The sequence below is a fragment of the Eubalaena glacialis genome, chromosome 3 (genome assembly GCF_028564815.1).
Source record: "Eubalaena glacialis isolate mEubGla1 chromosome 3, mEubGla1.1.hap2.+ XY, whole genome shotgun sequence".
Lineage (NCBI taxonomy): Eukaryota > Metazoa > Chordata > Mammalia > Artiodactyla > Balaenidae > Eubalaena > Eubalaena glacialis.
In genome coordinates, this window is record NC_083718.1 from 71,757,660 (window position 1) to 71,781,622 (window position 23,963).

Sequence of the window (23,963 nt, forward strand, 5' to 3'; positions counted from 1 at the left end):
AAGTACAGTTTACTAGGTCCCAATTCCAGACCCTCGGAATTACAATCTTCAGGTTAGGACTCTGCAAAAATTATTTATGGAAAAATGTACCCCCTGGAGATTACTGTCCTGCTAACTCAGGAAACATAGCTCTAATTCAACTATAAAACCTAACATAAGACACAGTATTAAAAGACCAGATAAATAAGAATCCCTGTTAATATAAGTGTTGGTCTTCTTATCTGCAAAGAGGGTAGCAGTGATTGTATTTAAGTAACGATAGGACAGCGAGCACTGACTCACTGTACGTAAAACACCTCACACAGTGCCTGGCACAAAATAACGCCTTAGATAATGTTAGCTGTGATAACTGCATATCATCATCATTATCAGAGTGATTTCAATTCTTATAATTTATATATCATTTAAGAAAAATTCATTTGCAATAGAAATTTAATTTCTACAGTTATTAAAGCTGTAGAGAAATTAAACTATGAAACAAAAGTAAGCCATTCTCATGAGTTATATTTGTTTTTATAAATCTTGAAATTACACTTTTTGCAAGTTTTTTTTTTTTAACTTCGAAGAGTTATACCACCACCTTGTGGTGGTATAAACAACCATTTACCAGCTTGTTCCTTAGTCATCACGGAGAAAAAAATTATTTATTCAAGTGAGGAAACAAAACGTAATTGTACAAATATTGGTCGATAAATGTAAATGTGTGAATGAATAAGTGAACAAATAAGCAAACTAATCCCTAAACAGAAAAGGAACATTGAGAAATGCAACTCTCACTTGAAAATTGCAAATCTTTCAGAGGCAGGAATCTGCCAACTTACTGTCTTGCCAGGTGTTCAAGTTGCCCTGGGCCTGTGGAGCCAAGTGAAGAGTCGCAGTTCAAGCTTTGAAAAGGCAGCGTTGTCAAGGCATTGGGTATCAGGTCCTGGTTAGAGGCAACTCCCACGACATCTCAGACAGCTCCCTGTAGGTAGGACAGTGGGCAGGTGTGTCAGCCAAGTGATGCTTGCCGTAACACGTTTGCAGATAGATACGTCATACACAGAATGGGCATCCCTGAAATCCTAAGTGTGTTGTTCAAATCCTCTTAGAAAAATATTTTGGATGAGTTTTACGTGGAATCCCATCTTCCTACCTCCCCTTCCCATCTTGACCATTTTCAAAATGATGGCATAACTGATTTAGAATGTCAGCACAGCTTTCATGAAAATTTTAGGTTATTTCAATTTTGTTGTTTGAAATGAATGTTCAAAAATCAAACATTTATCTAATCTACCTCAAATGTGAAACGTGTCGATATTTATTTCTCTTCTGACAATTTGTATCAGCTCAAATGTACATTTTACTGCTTATCCACTTTTTGTGACCATAATTTTAAAAAGCCATTTGGTGTAAAATAAGCAATTGATTGTAAGCTCCTCAGCATTTTCCTATTTTTTTCTTTAATGAAACGTCTCTGAACTCACCTTGACATTTCCTACTTAATTCTTACCCACTGGTATCCAATTATCACTCTATTAACATATACACCCAATAATAGCTTCCTTAATTTACTTCACCATGCTAATAATTAGCAGGAGATTACCCATGAATGTAGGGATGAGGAAGGGAACATTTACTAATATATATTTCTGAATTTAGAGAACCATGATAGTCCATAGACTAACATAATCAGAAAAAAGTTTCCCGTTTAAAAAAAAAAATGCATCTTAAAAAGTAAAATGCAGGAAGATGAAACCTAATAAGAACATGAAAAAGCAACTACTGTATAGCACAGGGAACTATACTCAATATCTTGTAATAACCTATAATGGAAAAGAATCTGAAAAAGAATATATATATATTATATAATATATATAAAACTTAATCTTAATATATGTATATATAAAAATGAATCACTCTCCTGTATACCTGAAACTAGCACAACATTGTTAATTAACTATACGTCAGTAAAAAAATCCAATCAAATCAAAGTATATTACAAACACTAAAAATAAAAGACAAGGCTTCAACAAAACTTACTTATTACTCAATAATAATTAAAAACTTTCCAAATATAATGTGCCAAGCCATCCACATATATTGATCAAGTTGTACCTTATAAATGTGGTCTTCAATGAGCATCTCAGATAAGGAGAAGAAAAAAAAATACTATGGGAACAATTCACTGCCTAAGTAGCAAATGTGAGGAGACTTCAGAGATGAGAGAGGTGACTTCTGAGAGTAGTACTACTCCCCTGCTACTAACTTTTCTCTCCTTGCTAATCACTACTCAACACAGTGTGACCCTTCTCACCGTCTAGAAACTTCCTCTTTTTTGACTACCTTGACAGCCTCTTACCTGGTTACTGAAGTAGGGAAGAAAAAGAGCTGTTTCCTCGACCCTTCTAAGTTCTTGACAGAGACCCCGCTAACAAAAGACAGATTGACAAGAGAAAAGCATACAAAATCGTTTATTGTAAGTTTCACGTGACACCGGAAACTTCATTAGAAAATGAAGACCTGAAGAAGTGGTTAAACCTGAGAGTGTTTCTGTTTGGTTGGAAGAAGAGTAGAAAGTCATGGAAAATATGACAGGACAAAAAGGTGTATGAGTTTAATGCGGTAAATTAGGGGAAATAGCAAAGCCTTTTCAGTCTAATTCCTCTTGACGTCTTGGAGATGAGGATGAACATTTTCTCTGGGTATAGAAAAGGCACCCCTCACATAAGGGTCTTATGATCTCCTGCAGGGGAAGGTCGGAGAGTCCTTTCTACATATGCTCTTTCTCAAATTCCTTCAGCTTAAAATATTCAGTATGCCACGGTGTCATATTTTGGGTTAGTGTGTCCTGAACCCCGATCAACAGATTCACACAATTAGTTTCATAACAAAATGGAATTTAATTGGCAGCTCTAATTTCCAGAAGTAAGTTGTTCTGTAGACTTCTTCAAAGACACTGAGAATGTAATTTGAAATGAGATCTAAAGGGTGATTATTAGGTGGGCAAAGGGAAAAGCCTAGGCAAATGTTGTGGGGCAACATGGAAACAAGGGTGATTTGAGAAACTGCAAAGTCAGCATGGCTGCAGCAGAGAGAAAGAGCGGAGAGCAATGAGAGAAGAGGCGAGGCAGGGGCCCAGTCACATCAGCCTTTGTAGGATCGATCCTAAAAGCAATGGAAGCTCTATTTTTAGTAGTTTTTGTTGTTGTTGTTGTTTTAATTAGTCATCAATTTTATACACATCAGTGTATACATGTCAATCCCAATCGCCCAATTCATCACACCACCACCACCACCACCGCCCCGCAGGTTTTGTTTGTTTTTAAGGAACCTCCATATTGTTTTCCATAGTGGCTGTACCAACTTACATTCCCACCAACAGTGTACAAGTGTTCCCTTTTCTCCACACCCTCTCCAGCATTAATTGTTTTCAGAGCTACCATAAGTTCTAGCAATCCTACTCCCGGGCATATATCCAGAGAAGACCATAATTTGAAAAAGATACATGCACCCGAATGTTCATTGCAGCACTATTTACCATAGCCAGGAAATGGAAGCAACCTAAATGTCCATCAACAGATGAATGGATAAAAAAGACATGATGTGTGTGTGTGTGTGTGTGTATACATATATATATATAATGGAATATTACTCAGGCATAAAAAAGAATGACAAAAAATAGTAACATTTGCAACATGATGGACCTAGAGATTGTCATACTGAGTGAAGTAAGTCAGAGAAAGACAAATATTATATGATATTGCTTATATGTGGAATCTAAAATCATGGTACAAAACAGAAAGAGAGTCACAGATGTAGAAAACAATCTTATGGTTACCAGGGAGGATGGGAGGGAGGGATAAATTGGGAGACTGGGATTGACATATACACACTACTATATATAAAATAGATAGGTAATAAGGACCTACTGTATAGCACAGGAAACTCTACTCAGTACTCTGTAATGACCTATATGGGAAAGGATCTAAAAAAGAGCAGATATATATATATATATATACATATATATATGTATATATGTATATGTATATATATATATATATATATATATATATGATTCACTTTGTTGTACAGCAGAGACTGACACAACATTGTAAATCAAGTATACTCTATTAAAATTTTCTTTTTAAAAAAAAGCAATGGAAAAACATTGAATCTTAAAGCTAGGGAGGAAATGATGATATTTCCCTTCCAGGTAAAAGTTTTCCTTCAGACAATTCCTTCTTGCCTAGTGACCATGACGTGCAGCCCATCTCCAGTTGTCCTTCCTCCAGAGTTCATTGCTCAGGTGTGGGCATGTGACTAATGGGCAGCAGATCCAAAGGTGGCAGGTAACCAGTGAACTCAGTGGACAGGCTCATTAAGATTAGCTAGACCAAACCGATCCACTTTCCCAGGAATTTGAACTAATACATAAAAGTAATATTCCAGTTATCAGAAGCTGTCATGTGGTTGAGGATCTATCCCAAGAAGCCATGAATTAGTTGGTGATATTCATAAAGTTATTCTAGATTTTGACTTGGAAATAAAATTAGGTAATTTTATAATTTTAAAGTCATCTGTAGGGGGCCTCTTAAATTTACCAGCACACGTGCTACATTTTTATTCACTATCTGAAGTCACAGATTGTTGTCGGATTCTAAAATGGCAAAAATGTTCAATATGAGTTTATTTACTTCTACTTAATGAGGTTTGTATTTTTTTTCTTCCCCCCACACACTGACAAACTTCCTACTCTATTAAATAAAAGTGAATTTCATGAACACAGTGAAGGATTTGTGTGTGTCTGTGCACACGCATCTCAGTGTCACTTTTGAACCGATCTCAATTATTCTGGAAACTCACTCTTTGGTCCTCTGAACACCCCATTTCTAATGTGTGGAGGGAGGGTGTTTCCCACCACCAAGAAGTTTTCTGGACGCCAACTGGGTGTCCTACAGTTCAACTCAATTCTAACACTATATACTTGGAAACAGCATCAGATTCCACAGGTTATGGGCTCAGTCCTACCAGACCACATGGCCCTCCACTGCCACCCATCTCCTTACAAACACACACACACACTTCAGACGTGAATCGCAAGTCCAGGTTATCACCTGTGCTTCTGACTGATTGACTATAGATCAGCAATTCCAGCGACCCTCCTTGGCTTGGGGTTAATATGCTTGAGTGGCTCATAGAGCTCAGAGAAACATTTACTTAACTGATTGCTGGTTTATTATAAAAGAATATGACTCAGAAGTAGCCAGATAAAAGAGATGCCTAGGGTAAGGTATGAGAAAGGGCATGGAGCTTCCTTGCCCTCTTTGGGTGTGACTCCCCAAATCTCCACGTGTTCACCAACTCGGAAGCTCTTGGAACCCCTCCTTTTGAGTTTTTATGGAGGCTTCCTGAAAGGCATGACTGATTACAACACTGCTGGCTGAACTCAGTCTCCAGCCCTGTCCCCTCCCCTGAGGCTGGAAGTTCAGGGGTGGGGAGGAAAGTGAAAGTTCCAACATTCTAATCAAATCTTTGACTCAGCTAGCAACCAGCCCCCATCCTTAGGTTCTTTCCAAAAGTCACCTCATTCACGTAAAAACACACCTTTGTTGTCCTTATCACTTAGGAAATTCCAAGACTTTTAGGAGATTTGTGGCAGGAGCAGGGTTTGAAGACTGAATATATACTTTTTATTGTAAATTGCAACATAACACTCACCAAAATAGCTTTCAACATTATAGACTGTGAACTCTATGAGGAAGGACAACTTGATTTAGCCAATTAAGTTTTTGGTGCTGTAGTTTACAGAAAAAAATATAACCCTGAATTGTGGTGCTAATGCCACCTGGTTCAATTTTCTCTATCAGCTGACCTCAACTTCATAATCCCATACCTTATACACAGTTTTGTTAACTCCAAGAGTTTGCTTTTGTAACAGGCCCTCACAAACAGTAAAGTATTAAGGACATCACTGAAAAGAAAAATTCCGTTGAGATAATTTTTAAGTGCATGACACCCCTGCCTCCTAGTAATCCTAGTTCCTTCACATAAATTGTGTTCAAGTGAGAGAATGTAATTTTATTTATTATTTTTTAAAATATTTATTTATTTATTGGGCTGTGACAGGTCTTAGTTGTGGCACGGGGGATCTTTTAGTTGCGGCATGTGAACTCTTAGTTTTGGCATGTGGTATCTAATTCCCTGACTAGGGGCCCCCTGCATTGAGAGCACAGAGTCTTAGCCACTGGACCACCAGGGAAGTCCCAAGAGAATGTAATTTTTAATACTAAATCACAAAATTGGATGTGTGTTAGCAAGCTGGGGAAAAACCAAATTCCCGAAGTAGCAACCAGAAGGATTCCCTCCAAGCAGGACAGAGGAAGACTTTGCTTGGGAATTTGAGCAGCCCCAGAGGAAAGCTCTAAATACGCCAACATCAGGATTTCCACAAGGAAATGTCCCCGCCAGATCACTCTACATAAAGACCACAGTTTAAGAAATTCATCTCCTCTCAGAGTTTCCATTTGGGTTTCTAATGTACCACTCTTAACTATGAGCAAACAGGCAAGCAACAAAACAGGTAGAATTAAGTGGAGAGAAGAAAAACATTATTAAAATAGCATAAGTATCCTCAGAGCCATAAGATATTGCATTCATAAACTAAAATGGATGCTTTGAAAAAGTAACATTCAAAGAACTAATAGAGATATTTTGAAAATTGAAACTATTAGAGCAGAAAAGAAAAATTCACAAGATTTAGAATATGAAGTCAACAATTCTCGCATAAACTAGGGTAAAGAAGCAAATAAATAGGAAACAGTGAGGGGGGAAAAGAAAGGAAACAGTCCAAGAGATCTGATAGAAATTTCCAAAACGAGAAAAAAGTCCATAGAAAGGATAAAGTCATGAATAAAATAATTTTCAAAAGATTAGCAGATCTGGAGAATATAAGTTTGCACTCAAAAGGGATTTACACACAGAGTGCCTAACATAATGGAAGGAAACAGAGCCCATCAAAGTATATACCTGCGAAATAGAGGAATATTGACAAGGTGAGAGAGAAAGAGAGAGAGAGACAACCAGGTTTCAAAGAAAAGATAAGAATTTGAATGATTTCAGTCACATTTGGGCCTAGAAGACAGCAGAGAAATACCTTCAAAATTTTGTGAGACGCCAGTTTCCAATCTAGTGTTCTATACTTTGCCAAACTATTAAGTAGAAAGATGACAGAATAAGGGAATATTCACATATGTAAATTCTCAAAAAGTGTTTCACATGCATCTCTTTATTAGGAATATGCTGGAAGATATACTCCACCCAAACAGGAAGTAAACAAACAAACACTCCCTTCTTCCCCAACAGGAGATGGAACCCAGGAAATAGGAGATCCTACAAAAGAGACAGGTGAAGGGAATTAAAATGATAGTGAAGTGTGTCCAGGACCAAAGCTGGGCACAGAGAGGAACGAGTCCAGATTGTAGCAGCTTAGAAGTTTCCAGGAAAGTTATTTTTTAGTAAGAAGAGAAAATTCGGAGAAGACCTAATGTGTTTGGATATAATAAGAAGTTTATTATACAACAGAAGGAGGCTTTGGAGTTGAATTAGTGAAGAGTACATATAAAGTTGATAGAATATGAAAGAGAGAAAATATTAGCTCAAAGTTAAACAAAATGTACAAGAAAAAGTGATCATAGTATACTGGATTCAGTCCTAAAAAACAAAACCAAAATTTCACTCTTACCAAGTTGAAAGGATGTTTGTGTGTGTGTGTGTGTGTGTGTGTGTGTGTGTGTGTGTGTGTGTAGTGGGGGTTGAGAAGGGATTGTGAAAAGATATAAATCCTCATCTTCCAAAAATGGGAAGTCAAAAGGTAATTTCAATGAGAAAATACAGGAAGTAGAAACATGTATAAACATGTTACATGGAGATACAGAGGTAAACACCAAAAGATCAAGCTGAAAAATTCAAAGCGGTTGCCACTTGGAAGCAGGAAGTGGTATGGTAGAAGCTTAATAGAGTCATTAGAAACTTCAAGCTTTGGGCCAACGTTTCCATAAATAACAACCTCAAATAAAGGGAGGAAAGGAAAAGGAAGTGAAAAAATAATAAAATCTGGAAGAATATAATGAAAAACGATTCTATGCCTTTCCCTATGGCTTGAATATGTAGCAACGAAGGTATATCATATTTATAATAAAAGACTTATTTTAAAAATTAAGTATATACATAAATAAACAAGTAATGCACAAACACACTGGCCTAGACAGCCTATGGTATAGTGAACGTATCATTATTAGCAGCAGCTTTTGGAAACAAAACCTTATTGTTCCTTTAGTTTTATCATTATGAGATTAACATTTTAAAAGGCAAAGAAGCATAAAGACATAGAAATTTTCTCCCACCGCTGTAAATACTATTCTTCTCTCATTGCCTTTCATGTGACAGTAACATGTTCTCCAATGATCACAGTGATTTGTGTACTTGAATAGTACTTTTACTTAATTGCCTGATTCTGCTCATGATACTTCTTTTTAAAATTACACTAGTTTTCTGATATGGGGGGAATTTTCACATTCTCTAAATTTCACTTTTTTAGGTGTATTGAGTATCAGAAAGTTATAGTCTTCCTATCTTTATACAGACATAGACTTTGGAACATGACGAGACAGGTTTAAATACTAGCTCTGCCATTCAATAGCTGTGTAACTCTGCTCAGATTATACTGTATTTCTGAGTTTCAATTTCCTCATTTTAAAAATGGCAATTATAATGCCTACATTGTAGGTGTGTTATAAAGATTATAAATAATTTGTGTAACACAGTGGGTGCTCAATAAATGATTACTTTTGCTATTAATTTAGGTTAGCTAGGAAAGGGAAAAAAATGCATCTTATATCCAAATTTTCTAAAACATGATGTCTCAAATTGATAGAGATCATGCTTTTTTTTGACATAAAATACAATGGAATAGTATTGGGCTGTTCTTCATGAACTGCAAACAGCCTGTTTTCTGTTTCCCACAGGAACTGCTTTGGGGATGCTTTTAGGACAGCCTGAGTGGCATATTGGTGGTACTAACGGTATAAAGTATTGATTTGGGTTTATATTAAATGCAATTTTATTTAAACAGGGGGAACCCCTCCCCTCCACCCCCTCCAAATACACTCTCTGCATAAAGACAGAAGTCTCCACAAAATATTGAGAGGTAGAAGTAGGGAAGGGTGCATTTGTACGGCATGTTGACATATTTTATCTATATAACTATGTATAAGTGAATAGAAAACTAAAACACTTTAAATCTAGATTTTGCTATTAAGGACAAATGATGAAAGCAGAAAGCTGAAGACCCAAAGCTGTCAGAAAAATCTGACTAAGCCTCATTAGTCATTTAAGAAATAAATCATACATAGATCACAATAGACAGGCTGTCGACTCTGAGGGACTGCTGAGCATACACTTTGTGCATCTTTGTGCATATTTAAAGTGATGAAAGGGAAAAAACCTACAACCAAGATTACTCTACCCAGCAAGGATCTCATTCAGATTTGACGGAGAAATTAAAACCTTTACAGACAAGCAAAAGCTAAGAGAATGCAGCACCGCATAACCAGCTTTACAACAAACGCTAAAGGAACTTCTCTAGGCAGGAACCACAAGAGAAGGAAAAGACCTACAATAACAAACCCAAAACAATGAAGAAAATGGTAATAGGAAAATACACATCGATAATTACCTTAAATGAAATGGATTAAATGCTCCAACCAAAAGACATAGACTGGCTGACTGGACACAAAAGCAAGACCCATATATATGCTGTCTACAAGAGACCCACTTCAGACCTAGGGACACATACAGACTGAAAGTGTGTTGATGGAAAAACATATTCCATGCAAATGGAAATCAAAAGAAAGTTGGAGTAGCAATTCTCACATCAGACAAAATAGACTTTAAAATAAAGACTATTACAAGAAACAAAGAAGGACACTACATAATGATGAAGGGATCAATCCACAAAGAAGATATAACAATTGTAAATATTTATGCACCCAACAAAGGAGCACCTCAATACATAAGGCAAATGCTAACAGCCACAAAAGGGGAAATTGACAGTAACACAATCATAGTGGGGGACTTTAACACCCCACTTTCACCAATGGACAATTCATCCAAAAGGAAAATAAATAAGGAAACACAAGCTTTAAATGATACATCAAACAAGATGGACTTAATTGATATTTATAGGGCATTCCATCCAAAAACAACAGAAAACACTTTCTTCTCAAGTGCGCATGGAACATCCTCCAGGATAGATCTTATCTTGGGTCACAAATCAAGCCTTGGTAAATTTAAGAAAATTGAAATCGTATCATGTATCTTTTCTGACCACAACGCTATCAGACTAGATATGAATTACAGGAAAAAATCTGTAAAATAAATACAAACACATGGACGCTAAACAATACACTACTTAATAACCAAGAGATCACTGAAGAAATCAAAGAGGAAATAAAAAAATACCTAGAAACAACTGACAATGAAAACACAATGACCCAAAATCTAAGGGATGCAGCAAAAGCAGTTCTAAGAGGGAAGTGTATAGCAATACAATCCTACCTCAAGAAAAAAGAAAAATCTCAAATAAACGACCTAAACTTACACCTAAAGCAATTAAAGAAAGAATAATTTTAAAAAAAACCCAAAGTTAGCAGAAGGAAAGAAATCATAAAGATGAAATCAGAAATAAATGAAAAAGAAATGAAGGAGGGCTTCCCTGGTGGCGCAGTGGTTGAGAATCTGCCTGCCAATGCAGGGGACACGGGTTCGAGCCCTGGTCTGGGAAGATCCCACATGCCGCGGAGCAGCTAGGCCCGTGAGCCACAACTACTGAGCCTGCGCGTCTGGAGCCTGTGCTCCGCAACAAGAGAGGCCATGATAGTGAAGAGGCCCGCGCACCGTGATGAAGAGTGGCCCCCGCTTGCCCCATCTAGAGAAAGCCCTCGCACAGAAATGAAGACCCAACACAGCCAAAAATAAATATAAAAATTTAAAAAAAAAGTTAAAAAAAAATAAATTAATAAAACAATGCATAAAGGCTGGATAGGGTGTGGAGAAAAGGAAACCCTCCTGCACTGTTGGTGGGAATGTAAACGGATACAGCCAATATGGAGAACAGTATGGAGGTTCCTTAAAAGCTAAAAATAGAACTACCATATGACCCAGCAATTCCACTACTGGGCATACACCCGGAGAAAAACATAATTCAAAAAGATACATGTACCACAATGTTCACTGTAGCACTATTTACAATAGCCAGGACATAGACGCAACCTAAATGTCCATCGACAGATGAATATATAAAGAAGACGTGGCACATATACACAATGGAGTATTACTCAGCCATAAAAAGGAACAAAATTGAGTTATTTGTAGTGAGGTGGTTGGACCTAGAGTCTGTCATACAGAGTGAAGTAAGTCAGAAAGAGAAAAACAAATACCGTACGCTAACACATATATATGGAATCTAGAAAAATGGTACTGACGAACCTAGTGACAGGGCAGGAATAAAGACACAGATGTAGAGAACGGACTTAAGGACACAGGGGGGAAGGGGAGACAGGGACGTAGTGAGAGAGTAGCACTGACATATATACACTACCAAATGTAAAATAGCTAGTGGTAAGCTGCCGCATAGTACAGGGAGATCAACTCGGTGCTTTATGTCCCCCAGAGGGGTGGGATAGGGAGTGTGGGAGGGAGGCTCAAGAGGGGGGGATATGGGGAATATATGTATACATATAGCTGATTCACTTTGTTGTAAAGCAGAAACTAATACAATGTTATAAAGCAATTATACTCCAATAAACGTGTATTTAAAAAACCCACAGCATTGTAAATCAACTACACTTGAAGATATTTCTTTAGTGCAAAAAAACTTTTGAATGTAAGTTTTATTGTGTGTGTGTACCACAGGTTCAATATATATGAATTATGTCAAATTGATTACATTGTTTTTCAAAATAAAGAATTTTTGATACTTTACATCAGCTTCATAATATAAATGCAGAAAAACTATACTAATTTTTTCTAAAGTTCAGAAATAGCCATTTTGCTCATTCGGTATACTATAAACCACTAACTTTATTAAAAAGGGATTCGTGACCGACCTCTTCCTTCCAAAGAAATATTTCTCCACTCACACAAGTTTAATAGAATGTTCCGCCATGAACTGACTTCCCGCCTTAGAGACACGAGATTTGCATCCTGAAATCTCTTTCTTGCAAAAATGTTCAATTAGCATCCTAGCATTACAGAAAAGAAATGCTTTTTTTCCAGATCTCAAATTCCATACAACTTTAGTCAAGACATCATGTATTTTTTTCACACACACACACTGTATTTTATTTTTACAAGAGATAAATCAACTGACACCAAGCATTGTAAATGGATGACCACAACAAAAGCAACAATGATTGCAATTACCAAACACGAAACACACTCATACTATGTCATAATATTGACATTCAGTCCAGTAATCCTCCACTGTAACAGCTCCTTTACTTTGCAGTGAAAGACAGCATGTATTTTTAAATTATCAGCACTCATCTGATGTCTTTAAAAATCAACAAAAACATAATTTTGTGTTCTCTTTCATTTATTCTGGTTCTAAGTGGCCATTTCTAAACGAAAGTATTTAAGTATGTTAACGTCATCTTATAACATCATATTTCAAATGACTACCGTCTCTCCAAAGATGAAATATGAGGAACTCATAATTAGGCTCGCCAAAGTTTTACTCTCTGAATCTGTATTAACCTTCTGCTGAACTCCACACTGTTCATTATTCTCTGAGAATATTCTTTGTCTTGTATGGCCTTCTCACATGCTCTTTCATTTCACGAAGTTTTTTCCTACAATTTTATGCCTAGTTTATTTCTGAGAAAATGCATTATTTCAGAGTGATATTTATAGACACAAAGACTTCTCTATAATTCCCTCAGAGTTTCAAGAACTCCTTCTTCTTTTTTTTTTTAATACCTAGATTCTGAAGCTCTCTACAAAGCATTACTAAAATTGCATTTACATAAGTATCTACATATTAATCACACATTAATGCATTTACAATTGTATTATGATTTATTGTTAATTTTGGAGCATAAACGTAGCTGTCTTATTTACCACCCTCTTGGAAATCACTTTAATATTTGCACTTAGGACTTGAAAGAGAATGGATAAATAAAAACCTGAAAAATACGCAGATACAATTTATATATTTCTCATAAAATTAGGTGATTATCTAAACTTTATCCAGAAAAACCAAGAGCCCAGATACTCTGCAGGCATGATACTCGAGAATGTATGGTCTTCTAGCAGGTAAACATGCAGTAATCCACGTGGCAGAGTTTACCTGTGACCAGCTGGGGTTAGTGACCTATGCATTCCTTATATGCAACATATCAGGAGTGGAAAAAGGGAATTTGTCAGTTGTGGCAATAAGTATAATGAAGTTTTGTAGCAGGTCATGCTCATACATTCAACACAGGTACAATCAAAATTTTGCTCAATTCTGATAAATCTAAGTCTGTATCTGTTACCATGTCTTTAACGAGGAAATGTCAGAACTGACTTACCAAAAAAAAAAAAAAAGTGTTTTGTTTGTTTGTTTGTTTTAATTACAGTCACGGTGAGTAAGACGTAGCTCAGAACAGCTAATGTGACTTAGTGATTCTCTCATCAGGAAATACAGTTTCTACTTCCCTGTTTATTCTCCACATCCTGTAGTAAGTAAAGTTTCAATGAAAGATAAATCTACAGGGCGAAAAGAAAAGAAAACTTACATGTGTTGATGAGATCATTTTGACAGGTTGTACCACGTATGTCAGTGTTTCTGGGGATGGACACAAGCCAGAGGTCCCTACTCTGACATTTTCACTGATGTCATTCCCCTTGATCCTCAATTTGAAAGTGGATAAAAATGTTTTCTTCTTTAAGAAATTAAATAAAGAATGCTTTCTAGACATGATTCTCTAATGATTTTCAGTCAGTGGTCATCAACGGAGGAAAAGCACAGAATCTCATCCCCACAGAAGGGTGACATTCAGTCAGGTAAGAAAATTCTCCCCGAAATCAGAGCTTCATCTTTAACATGCAATCAAAGGCTTTCACAGGTTCTTCATCACTCTGCACTCAGCCCTACCATATGGGATTGGCTCTGAGAATCTCACATCAGATGACTGACAAACATGTCATAGTACACTGATCTGGTACCAGATCCTATCTCTCTTAATGATCTCCTGCAGGGACATTGGAATATTCTAGGATATTTCCTGGAGCCCTCTACTCTATACAGGTACACTTCCAAGTAGAAACAGAAGCTTTGATTTTCACTGGGACCCCTGCTCTGTCCAACCAACCTCTCTAGAAATATGATGTTCTAATCTCTCCTGATTAGAACATTTCAAGGTCTCTCCCTGTGCTAATTTAGTAAAGGTAAAAGAGAAACAAGAAAGAGCAAACTATGCAGGGAGCAATATATAAGATTCCTTTACTTAATGTATTTACCTGATATACCCAAATATTGAGAAATATAGATTCATTTCATAATGGTCAAGAAAAGAGGAGGAGGAACCTCCATGCCAACAGTATATATAAAATGGAATCAATATTGCATAAGCTCCAGCTTAAGCCTAGCTACAAGGTACTAACTCTTCTCATAAAGAAGCAATAGTTCTCCATCATTTGAAGCACACTGAGGACTCAGACAGCTGGACACTGAGGGTGTAGTCTCCTCACTCGAATTCTGTACCTGCATCACAGAGCCATGAAATATTCCCAAAGAATTATTAAGGATGAGGTGGGGAGCCAAAATAAAAAAGATGAATCCATAGTCTGCCCTACCATCTGTTCTGCTGGATATTACCACCATCTTGGCCCAATATGACATTCCCACTTCTCTCTGGGCCTCCCTACTTTCCACCTCCATCCTCTCATTATATCTTACCTACACTTGGAAACGACTCTAGTTTTTCCACTTATCTTTATCAACAAGTAATCCAAATAGCAACTGTGTATATAACTCCTTAGAAACCTCAGGTCTGACTCACTAACACATGACCTTCGAAGTCCAAAGTTTTCCTAATTCCCTTTATTATTTTTTTCTAATTTCCATGTACTTACACTCTCAGGACCTTCACTGTTCTCAAGTTCGTCTTCCCTGCAAAATCTGTCAACCTAGACATAGACTTAAGTACCACCCTCTAATTATCTCCTAGGGAATTCAGTTTTTAAAAAAGCCTCAGCAAGCCTTATGGACTTTATTGAAGACTCTTTAAGATAACCCATGGGAGATAGCAGTACACCCATAGATATCTATTTAATACACCCTCAGAGTAATTTTTTTTTTTTTATAAAGTCTCTTCTGGCCAATGAAGACTCTCAGCTCTTCTTCTTCAACATATGCAGTGTCTCACCCTTCTGATTACTCTCTGCTCTATCCCAGGTCCACTCCCTTTCCTGATATTACATTCTTTCCCAATTGTGTATGTTGGTAAAATCAAATAACATAAAATATAACATGTTAATTATTATAAAGAGCACCGTTCAGTGATATTAAATACATTCATATTATTGGGCGATCAACATCACCATTTATCTTTCTAATTATTTTCTACGTTTTAAAACTGTAACTCTGTATCCTTTAAACATAACTTTCCTTTTTGTTCCATAACCACCTGAAAAGCATCATTACCCTCCCAATTTCTATGGTTTTGACTACACTAAGTACCCCATATAATTGAAATAAGTAGTTGTATTGTTATGACTCACTAAAAGTCACAAAAAATGGCATTTTTGGTAGCTAAATTTCCTCAAGATTCATCCATGTTGTAGCATATTCCTAGATCTTTTCCTTCTTAAGGCTGAATAATATTGTATTATATGGGTATACCACACTTTGCTTATCCAGGAACTAGTGGATGAACACTTAGGTTGCTTTCATATTTTAGCTACTGTGATTATTACTGCTCTAAACACTGGAGTACAAATATTTCTTTAAGACCCTGATTTCAACTCCTTTGGGTATACCTCATAGTAAAATTCCTGGATCATGTAGTAATTCTATTTTTCAATATCTGAAAAATTGCCATACTCTTTTGCAAAGCAGCTGTATCATTCTACATTCCCACTGACATAGCACAATGGTTCCAACTCCCTCACATCCTCACCAATACTTGTTTTCTGCTTGTGTGTGTGTGTGCTTGTGTGTGTATGCATGCACACAAATATATAAACATGCATTTAGTCATATGGAACATCTATTCAAGTGCTTAGTCATTTGTACATCTTTTTGAAGAACCATCTATTCAAGTCTTTTATCCATTTTTGAATCAGGGTGTTTGCTTTTTGTTGAGGTGTAGGAATTCTCTGTATATTCTGAATAGAAATCTCTTGTCAGATACATGGCTTTCAGATATTTTCTCCCATCTTGTGGGTTGCCATTTTATTCTGTTTACATTTCTTTGATACACATTTTTTTTAAATTATGTACTGCAAATTTTTAATTTTTTTGTTAGCTGTACCTTTGTTGTTCCTTCGTTTCATATTGAGGAAAACACTGCCAAATCCAATGTCATGAAGCTCTTGTCCTGTGTCTTCTTCTAAGACTTTTTATTTTATTAGGTCTTATATTTAGTTTCTTGATATGTTTTCATTAATTTTTGCATATGATGTTAGGTAAGGGTCCATCTTCCTACTTTTGCATGTTGACAACATGACTTCTCAGCACCATTTGTTGAAAATACTATCCTTTCTACTTTGAAAAGTCTTGGCAACTTGTCAAAAATCATTTGGCCATATATCAGGGTTTATTTCTGGGTGTTCTATTCTATTCTATTGGTCTTGAATAAGGGAGAAAATAGTATAACCTATCCAGGTTGATGAAGAACATAAAGAAAGACCAGGACTGAGAATTAGGAGGGCAATATAAAACAGCAGGGAGTAAAAGACAGTGTGAGAGAAGATCTTGTATTTGCGAGTTCATGGAAATAGGATCATGCTAAAACCACTAAACGCCTGACTTTGAACAATACGGTAAATGTGCTAGCAAGAAACATAACACTTACCCATCTCTGGGAAATATAGTATGGGCATAAAGATAAACTACACACAAATATATTAAACAGGGAAGAGTTTTCACGGTGTGAAAATATTGTGGGATTTGAAATACAATTTACTTCTGTTCTACCATTGTCTCTAAAATTTATCAAAGTGTATATACAAGCAATTCCAATTCTGGTAATGTGCTTGACAGGTTTATATATGAACTCCAGCAGACCAGTAAATGTACATTCATAGTAGGACTCTTCCCTAAACCAAAAAACAAAACTCAAAAACTGGAAAGACTAGAGTTCACTTTGTCAACACACATACAGATGCAATGATGGTTAACGGTCCAAAAACAGAAAGTGAGCATGGGTGCAAGAGGTTAATCCCCAGGCTGGGGTGGGGTGCAGAGTTTGAGGGTAACACAGGTAGAAAAGGCTTTTGTCCTATCCTTGAGTTTTGAGGTATGGAAATTCACAGGTCACTACCTTCATTTCAAAATGAATGAATGCACTATTCAATTTCCTTAAACAGGCGAAGTAAACATGAGTGATAATAAATTTCAAACTGTCGCTAATCAAATAAGATACTAAGAAAAATTAAATAATATGATTTAAGAAAAAAGTGGACAGATTGTCCAAGATGGTAGCATTCAAAGACCCAGAGCTTGATGCCTCTCATGGGCACACCAAAGTCACAACAGTTTACAGAACAGCAATTGATGAAAAAGGCCGGGACCTACCGTAAAAGATGTTTTACAGCTAAAGACATAAGGAAGGCACCTGGACAAGACAGGAAGGAAGGGCAAAATCTCAATAGAGTCAAGACCCATACCACCAGGTGGGTGGCCCACAAATGGGAGAATAATTACAATTTCAGAGGTGCTCCCAGGTAGCAAGGGGTATGAACCCAACATCAGGCTCCCAAGCCCAGGGATCCTGTTCTGGAAAGAAGAGCTCCTAGAAAGTTGGGCTTTGAAGACCAGTAGTGCTTATTTTCCAGAGAGCCAGAGGGTTGTGGGAAATAGAGATTCCACTCTTAAAAGATGCTCACAAAATCCCACATGATCCGAGAATCAGAACAGAAGCAGTCATTTGAAAGGATCCCGGGTCACACCTACCTCCTGATCTTGGAGAGTCTCCCAGAGAGGCAAGAGGCAACTACAGCACAGCCTCAGGGACAGAGACACTGGCAGCAGCCATTCGGGGGAGCTCCTTCTACCTCGTGGACACTGGTACCAGCAAGCATAATTTCAGAATCCTCCCTCTATCTTTTTAGCCTCAGGACCTAGCCCTACCCATTTCCACCAGACTATAGACACAAGTACTAGGATGCTGCAGGCCAAGCAACTAACTGAGCAGGGGCATAGCCCCACCCACCAGCAAACAGGCTGCCTTCAGACCCTCTCAATGCACAGCTGCCCCTGGACATGGGCCCAGCCACCAAAAGCCCCAGGACCAGCCTCCACACCTCAGTGGACAGGCACCAGCCCCAGAGTCCCTGGCCCCTCTGACAAGTGAGCCTACTCTGGCCTTGGAGTCAGCCTCACCATCGGCAGGTGACAACTGCACAGGGACTGGATGGAGCTTGGACCTACCCAACAGCAAACCTGCTCTAGCATTGGGATCAGCCTCATACACCAACAGGCACACACCAGCTCCAGGAATACCACAGCCCAGCAGCCTGTGTGACCAGAACACTCACTTACAGGCCAGAAGCAGCCATGGACTCAGCTGGGTCCTGACCCTGTCCATCAGAATGCCAACACAAGATTAGGGACACCCCAGACCCTGCAGATAGCTGTGTCAGGAACAGTGATCCAACACCAACTCTGCGACTCCTGGGCCCTGCAGCCAGAACTCAGGCCCTGTCTCTTCCTCCCAGTAGCCAGCATAGCCCCAGGACCAGTGACTGGGCACTAGCCCTGATATCACATGGACTGCAGTTCTACCCATAAGTGAACCAGCACTAGATTTGGTGTCCCCCAGAGTTGTGCAGCCAGCTGCCTTATGACTTAGTCTCACCAAGCAGCACAGACAGCCTCCATACAAGGCAGAGCCTGGCAAACAAGCAGTCTGGGGGCAGCCAAGCCTACCAGACCACCCACAGTAGTCAGCCCACCACAACAGAGGAGCCCAAGCAGCCCACATAGGGGGTACACCTAGAACATATAGTTCTAGTGACCAGGGGACACTGGGCTGCTGGGACACATAGGACCTCTCCTACAAAAGGCCACTTCTCCAAGGTCAGGAAATGTAACGAACCTACTACATACATAGCAATAAAAACAGCAAGATAAGAAAAATGAGGTGACACAGAAACACGATCCAAATGAAGGAACAAGATAAGAACTCAGAAGAAGATCTAAGTGAAGTGGAGATAGCCAATCTACTCAAGAAAGAGTTCAAGGTAATGACGGTAAAGATGATCAAAGAACTCAGGAGAAGAATGGACGACCAAAGCAAGAAGTTAGAAGTTTTTTAAAAAGAGTTAGACCATTAAAGAACAACAAAACAGAGATGAGGAATGCAATAACTGAAATGAAAAATACACTAACAGGAAACTACTGTAGACTAAATGATACAGAGGAATGAATCAGAAAACTGAAGGACAGAGTACTGGCAATCACTGAAGATGAACGGTAAAACAATAGATTAAAATGACATGAGGAAAGTTGAACAGACTTGTGAAACAACATCAAGTGTACTAATATTTGCATTATACTGGTCCCAGAAGCAAAAGGGAAGAGAAAGCAGTGTAGAACATACCTGAAGACATACGAGCTGAAAACTTCCGTAACCTGGGAAAGAAAACAGACATCCAAGTCCAGTAAACACAGTAAGGCCAAAACAGGATCAACCCAAAGAGGACCACACCAAGACTCACTGTAATTAAAATGGCAAAAAAAAATAAAGATAAAAAGACACTATTAAAAGGAGCAAAGGAAAAGCAACAAGTTACAAACATGGGAACTTGCATAAAGTTATCAGCTGACTTTTCAGGATAACCTCTGCATGCCAGAAGGGAGTGGCATGGTATATTTAAAGTCATGAAAGGGAAAAGCCCATAACCAAAACTACTCTACCCAGCAAGGCTCTCCTTCAGACTTGATGGAGAGATCTAAAGTTTTACAGAGAAGCAAAACTAAAAGAGCTCAGCATCGCCAAACCAGCTTTATGAGAAATCTTAAAGGGGCTTTTCTAAGTGAAAAAGAAAAGGCCACGACTGAAACATAAAAATTAGGAAAGGAAACTTACTAAAGGAAAAACCTCATTGGTTAAGGCAAATATTCAACAAAGGTAGTAAATCAACCATGTACACAGCTAATAGGAAGGATGAAAGAAAACAGTAATAAAATCATCTATATTCACAATAAGAAGTTAAGGGACACACAAAACAAGTAGATGTAAAATATAAGGTCAAATTCAGTAACTGTGGGGGAGGAGAGTAACAATGCAGGGTTGGTAGTGTCCATGTGAAATTAAGAGCTCAGCAACTTAAATAATCACACACACACACTCACACAAAACTGAAAGAAATCCAAACATAATATTAAAGATAGTCCTCACGTCACAGATGAAGGGAATAAATGGGGAAGAAAGGAACACTGAAGAAATTAAAGAGGGATTCTAAAAATACCCAAGACAAATGAAAATGAACACACAATGATCCAAAATCTATGGGACACAGCCAACGCAGTTCACGGGGGAAGTTATAGTGATACAAGCTTATTCTTAGGAAACAAGAAAAATATCAAATCAACAACCTAACATTATACCTGAAGGAATTAGAAAAAGAAGAAAAAACAAAACCCAAAGCTGTCAGAAAGAAAAATTAAGAAAACTATACCGTATGCAATCACATCAAAAAGAATAAGATACCTAGGAATAAACACACCTAAGCAGGTAAAAGACATGTGCTCAGAAATCTATCAGCCATTGGTGAAAGAAGTTGAAGGCAACACAAAAAGATGGAAAAACATAGCATGTGCATGGACTGGAAGAATTAATACTCTTAAAATAACCATACTACCAAAGACAATCTACAGATTTAATGCAATCCCTATCAGAATACCAAAGCATTTGCACAGAACTTGAAAAAGTAATTTTAAAATTTGTATAGAAACACAAAGACCCCAAATAGCCAAACAATCTTGAGAAAGAACAGAGCTGGAGGCATCATGCACCTTGACTTCAGACTACACTGCAAAGTGACAGTAATCAGAGAGAATCGTACCAGAGCAAAAACAGACACAAAGATCACTGGAAGAGAATAGAGATCCCAGAAATAAGCCCACACACTTATATTTAATTGATTTATGACAAAGCAGGCAATATGGAGAAAAAACTGTCTCTTCAATAAGTGGTACTAGGAAAACTGGTCAGCTACATGGAAAAGAATAAAATTAGATTATTTTAGCACACCATATATAAAATAAATGCAAAACTGAATAAACACCTAAATGTAGGACCAGAAACCATAAAACCCCTAGAGGAAAATATAGAACATTCGTCAACATAAATGATAGCAACAGTTTTAGGTTCAGTCTACTAAGGCAAATGAAACAAAAGCAAAAATAAACAAATGGGACTTCACTAAACTTAAAAGATTTTGCACAGCAAAGGAAACCAAAGACAAAATGAAAAGACAACCTGCTGAAGGAGAGAAAATATTTGCACATGATAAGAGGTTAACACCAAAAAGATGACTAAGCAAGGGTTCATATCTAAGCTACAGAAACAGCACATACAACTCAATATCAAAAAAACACCCAAAATCTTTTTTTTTTAAAAATGAGAAGACCTAAATAGACATTTTTCCAAGGAAAAAATACAGATAGACAGCCAGAACTCACAAAGATGCTAAACATAGCTAACCGGCAGTAAAATGCAAATCAAAACTATGAGATATATCACCTCAGTCTTGTCAGAATGGCTGTCATCAAAAAGATCACAAATAACAAAGGTTAGTGAGGATGTGGAGAAAGGGAAACTCTTGTACACTCTTGATGTGAATGTGAATTAGTGCAGCTACTGTGGAAAGCAGAATGGAGGTTCCACAAAAAACTAAAAATAGAACTACCATAATATCCAGCAGTTTCACTCTTGGGTATATCAGAAGAAAACAAAAACACTATTTCAAAAAAATAACTGCACCCCAATGTTCATAACAGTGTTATTTGCCATAGCCAAGATATAGAGTCAAACTAAGTGTTCATCAATAGGTTAGTGGATAAAAAAGATTTTTTATGATGACTTCAGCAAAAAATGAAATTTTGCCATTTGCAAGAACATGGATGGACTTGGAGGGCATTATGCTTAGTAAAATAAGCTGCAGAGAAAACTAGCATGGTATGTTATGAGAAAACAAGCATGGTATGTTATCACTTACACGTGGCATCTGAAAAATTGAATACAACAACAACAAAAAAACAGACTCACAGATTAAAAAACAGACTAGTGGTTACCAGCAGGGAGAGATAGGGTGGAGGAGCAAAATAGTAGTAGGAGATTTTGAGGTACAATCCACTATGTATAAAATCAATAATCTACAGTGGTGTACTGTATAGCATGGGGAATATAGCCACTCTTTTATAATAACTATAAATGGAGAAGAACCTAAACATTTATGAATCACTGTTGTACCTCTGAAACTAATATAATAATGTAAATTAACTATAGATCAATAAAATAGAAAGTAAGAAACAATAAAGGGGAGACACAGATTATCAGATAGAAATCAATTAAATAAACACAAGTTTTGGAAATCAAGGAATTAAAACACAACATATAAGACACAACATTGGCATTTAAAGTGTACAATCTATTCATTTAAAAGAAATCATTTAAGTGGTAAAAAATGGTACCCATTCTCACAATTTTGTACATCTAGGATAAATTATTATTTACAAAAATATGTTACAAATATTCACTCAAAAAGAAAGAGAAAATTTGGATAAACCCATTTTAGTATACAAAATTTAATATCAAAGTCTCTATGTAAAATTGATTTGAATAAGTTCTGTTAGCCACTTCTAGTTTCTTTGTGATGTAAAATCTTTTAAAGCATAAAAATCAGCCTTTCTACATTATTCCATTAGACATACATGGAAGTTAAAAGAAATGAGAAGACAGAACAATCAACCAGGAAGGTGAATTTACTGAGAAACAGTCATTCGTTCTCCCTCCTCCTTTTCTTTTCCTCCTTTTCCAGGTCTCTTTCGGTTCCAATCAAGAGAAGTCTTGAGAGTTCTGAGAATATTTCTTTGAGGGCTTCAAATCACCATACCTACATCCTCTGACACTACACACACGGGAACAAAAATAAACCTCTGCTATCTACTCATGTAGGGGGGATTCATGCAAAATTAACTCCTACATGGAGACCAACAGGTGAGTTTTCTACCTGTTCTTTACAATGTCCTTCCATTATAGTAAATCCCACACATTATGAGGCAGAAGTGGTTACGTGAGCTTTTCCTTGAAGTCAAAAATCTTGCATTCATTTCAAGCACCTGGTGATCATAGGGTACAGCCAGGGAAGGTGCCATCCCCCCTGGGGGTGGGGGGTGGCGGTGAATGGGCTCCCACACCCATGCACCTCCTGATGTACAGATTCTGGAGAAACGAAGGGTGATCACACCGCAGTCAGCCTGTCAGGCTGTCGGGCCACTGGGCAACCCGACCAGCCTGGAAGTGTCCCATCAGTTGCTGAAAGCAAAACTCTGTCCCCCCTGTGAAGTCAGGCAATTTGGGCCAGAGAGTCAGAGGATAATCAAATCAGAGATTCAGAGGATAATCAGATGTAATCAACTCCTCCTCTCTGCTCACCTCCTTGGGGTTACAGCAACCCCATCTCCAAACCCAAATCTGACCCTGGAGTGC

The 23,963-nt window shown here is 37.5% G+C and overlaps 1 protein-coding gene across 2 annotated transcripts in view; it reads right to left on the reverse strand.

Annotated features, from left to right (window-relative positions):
* Nucleotides 1-23,963, reverse strand: part of LOC133088014 (uncharacterized) — a 45,258-nt gene that overhangs the window by 568 nt on the left and 20,727 nt on the right. For both annotated transcript variants that reach the window (XR_009700484.1, XR_009700480.1), the window contains one exon: nt 822-964. The gene's annotated coding sequence lies outside the window, so the exon portion shown is untranslated. The remainder of the gene's footprint in view (nt 1-821; nt 965-23,963) is intronic.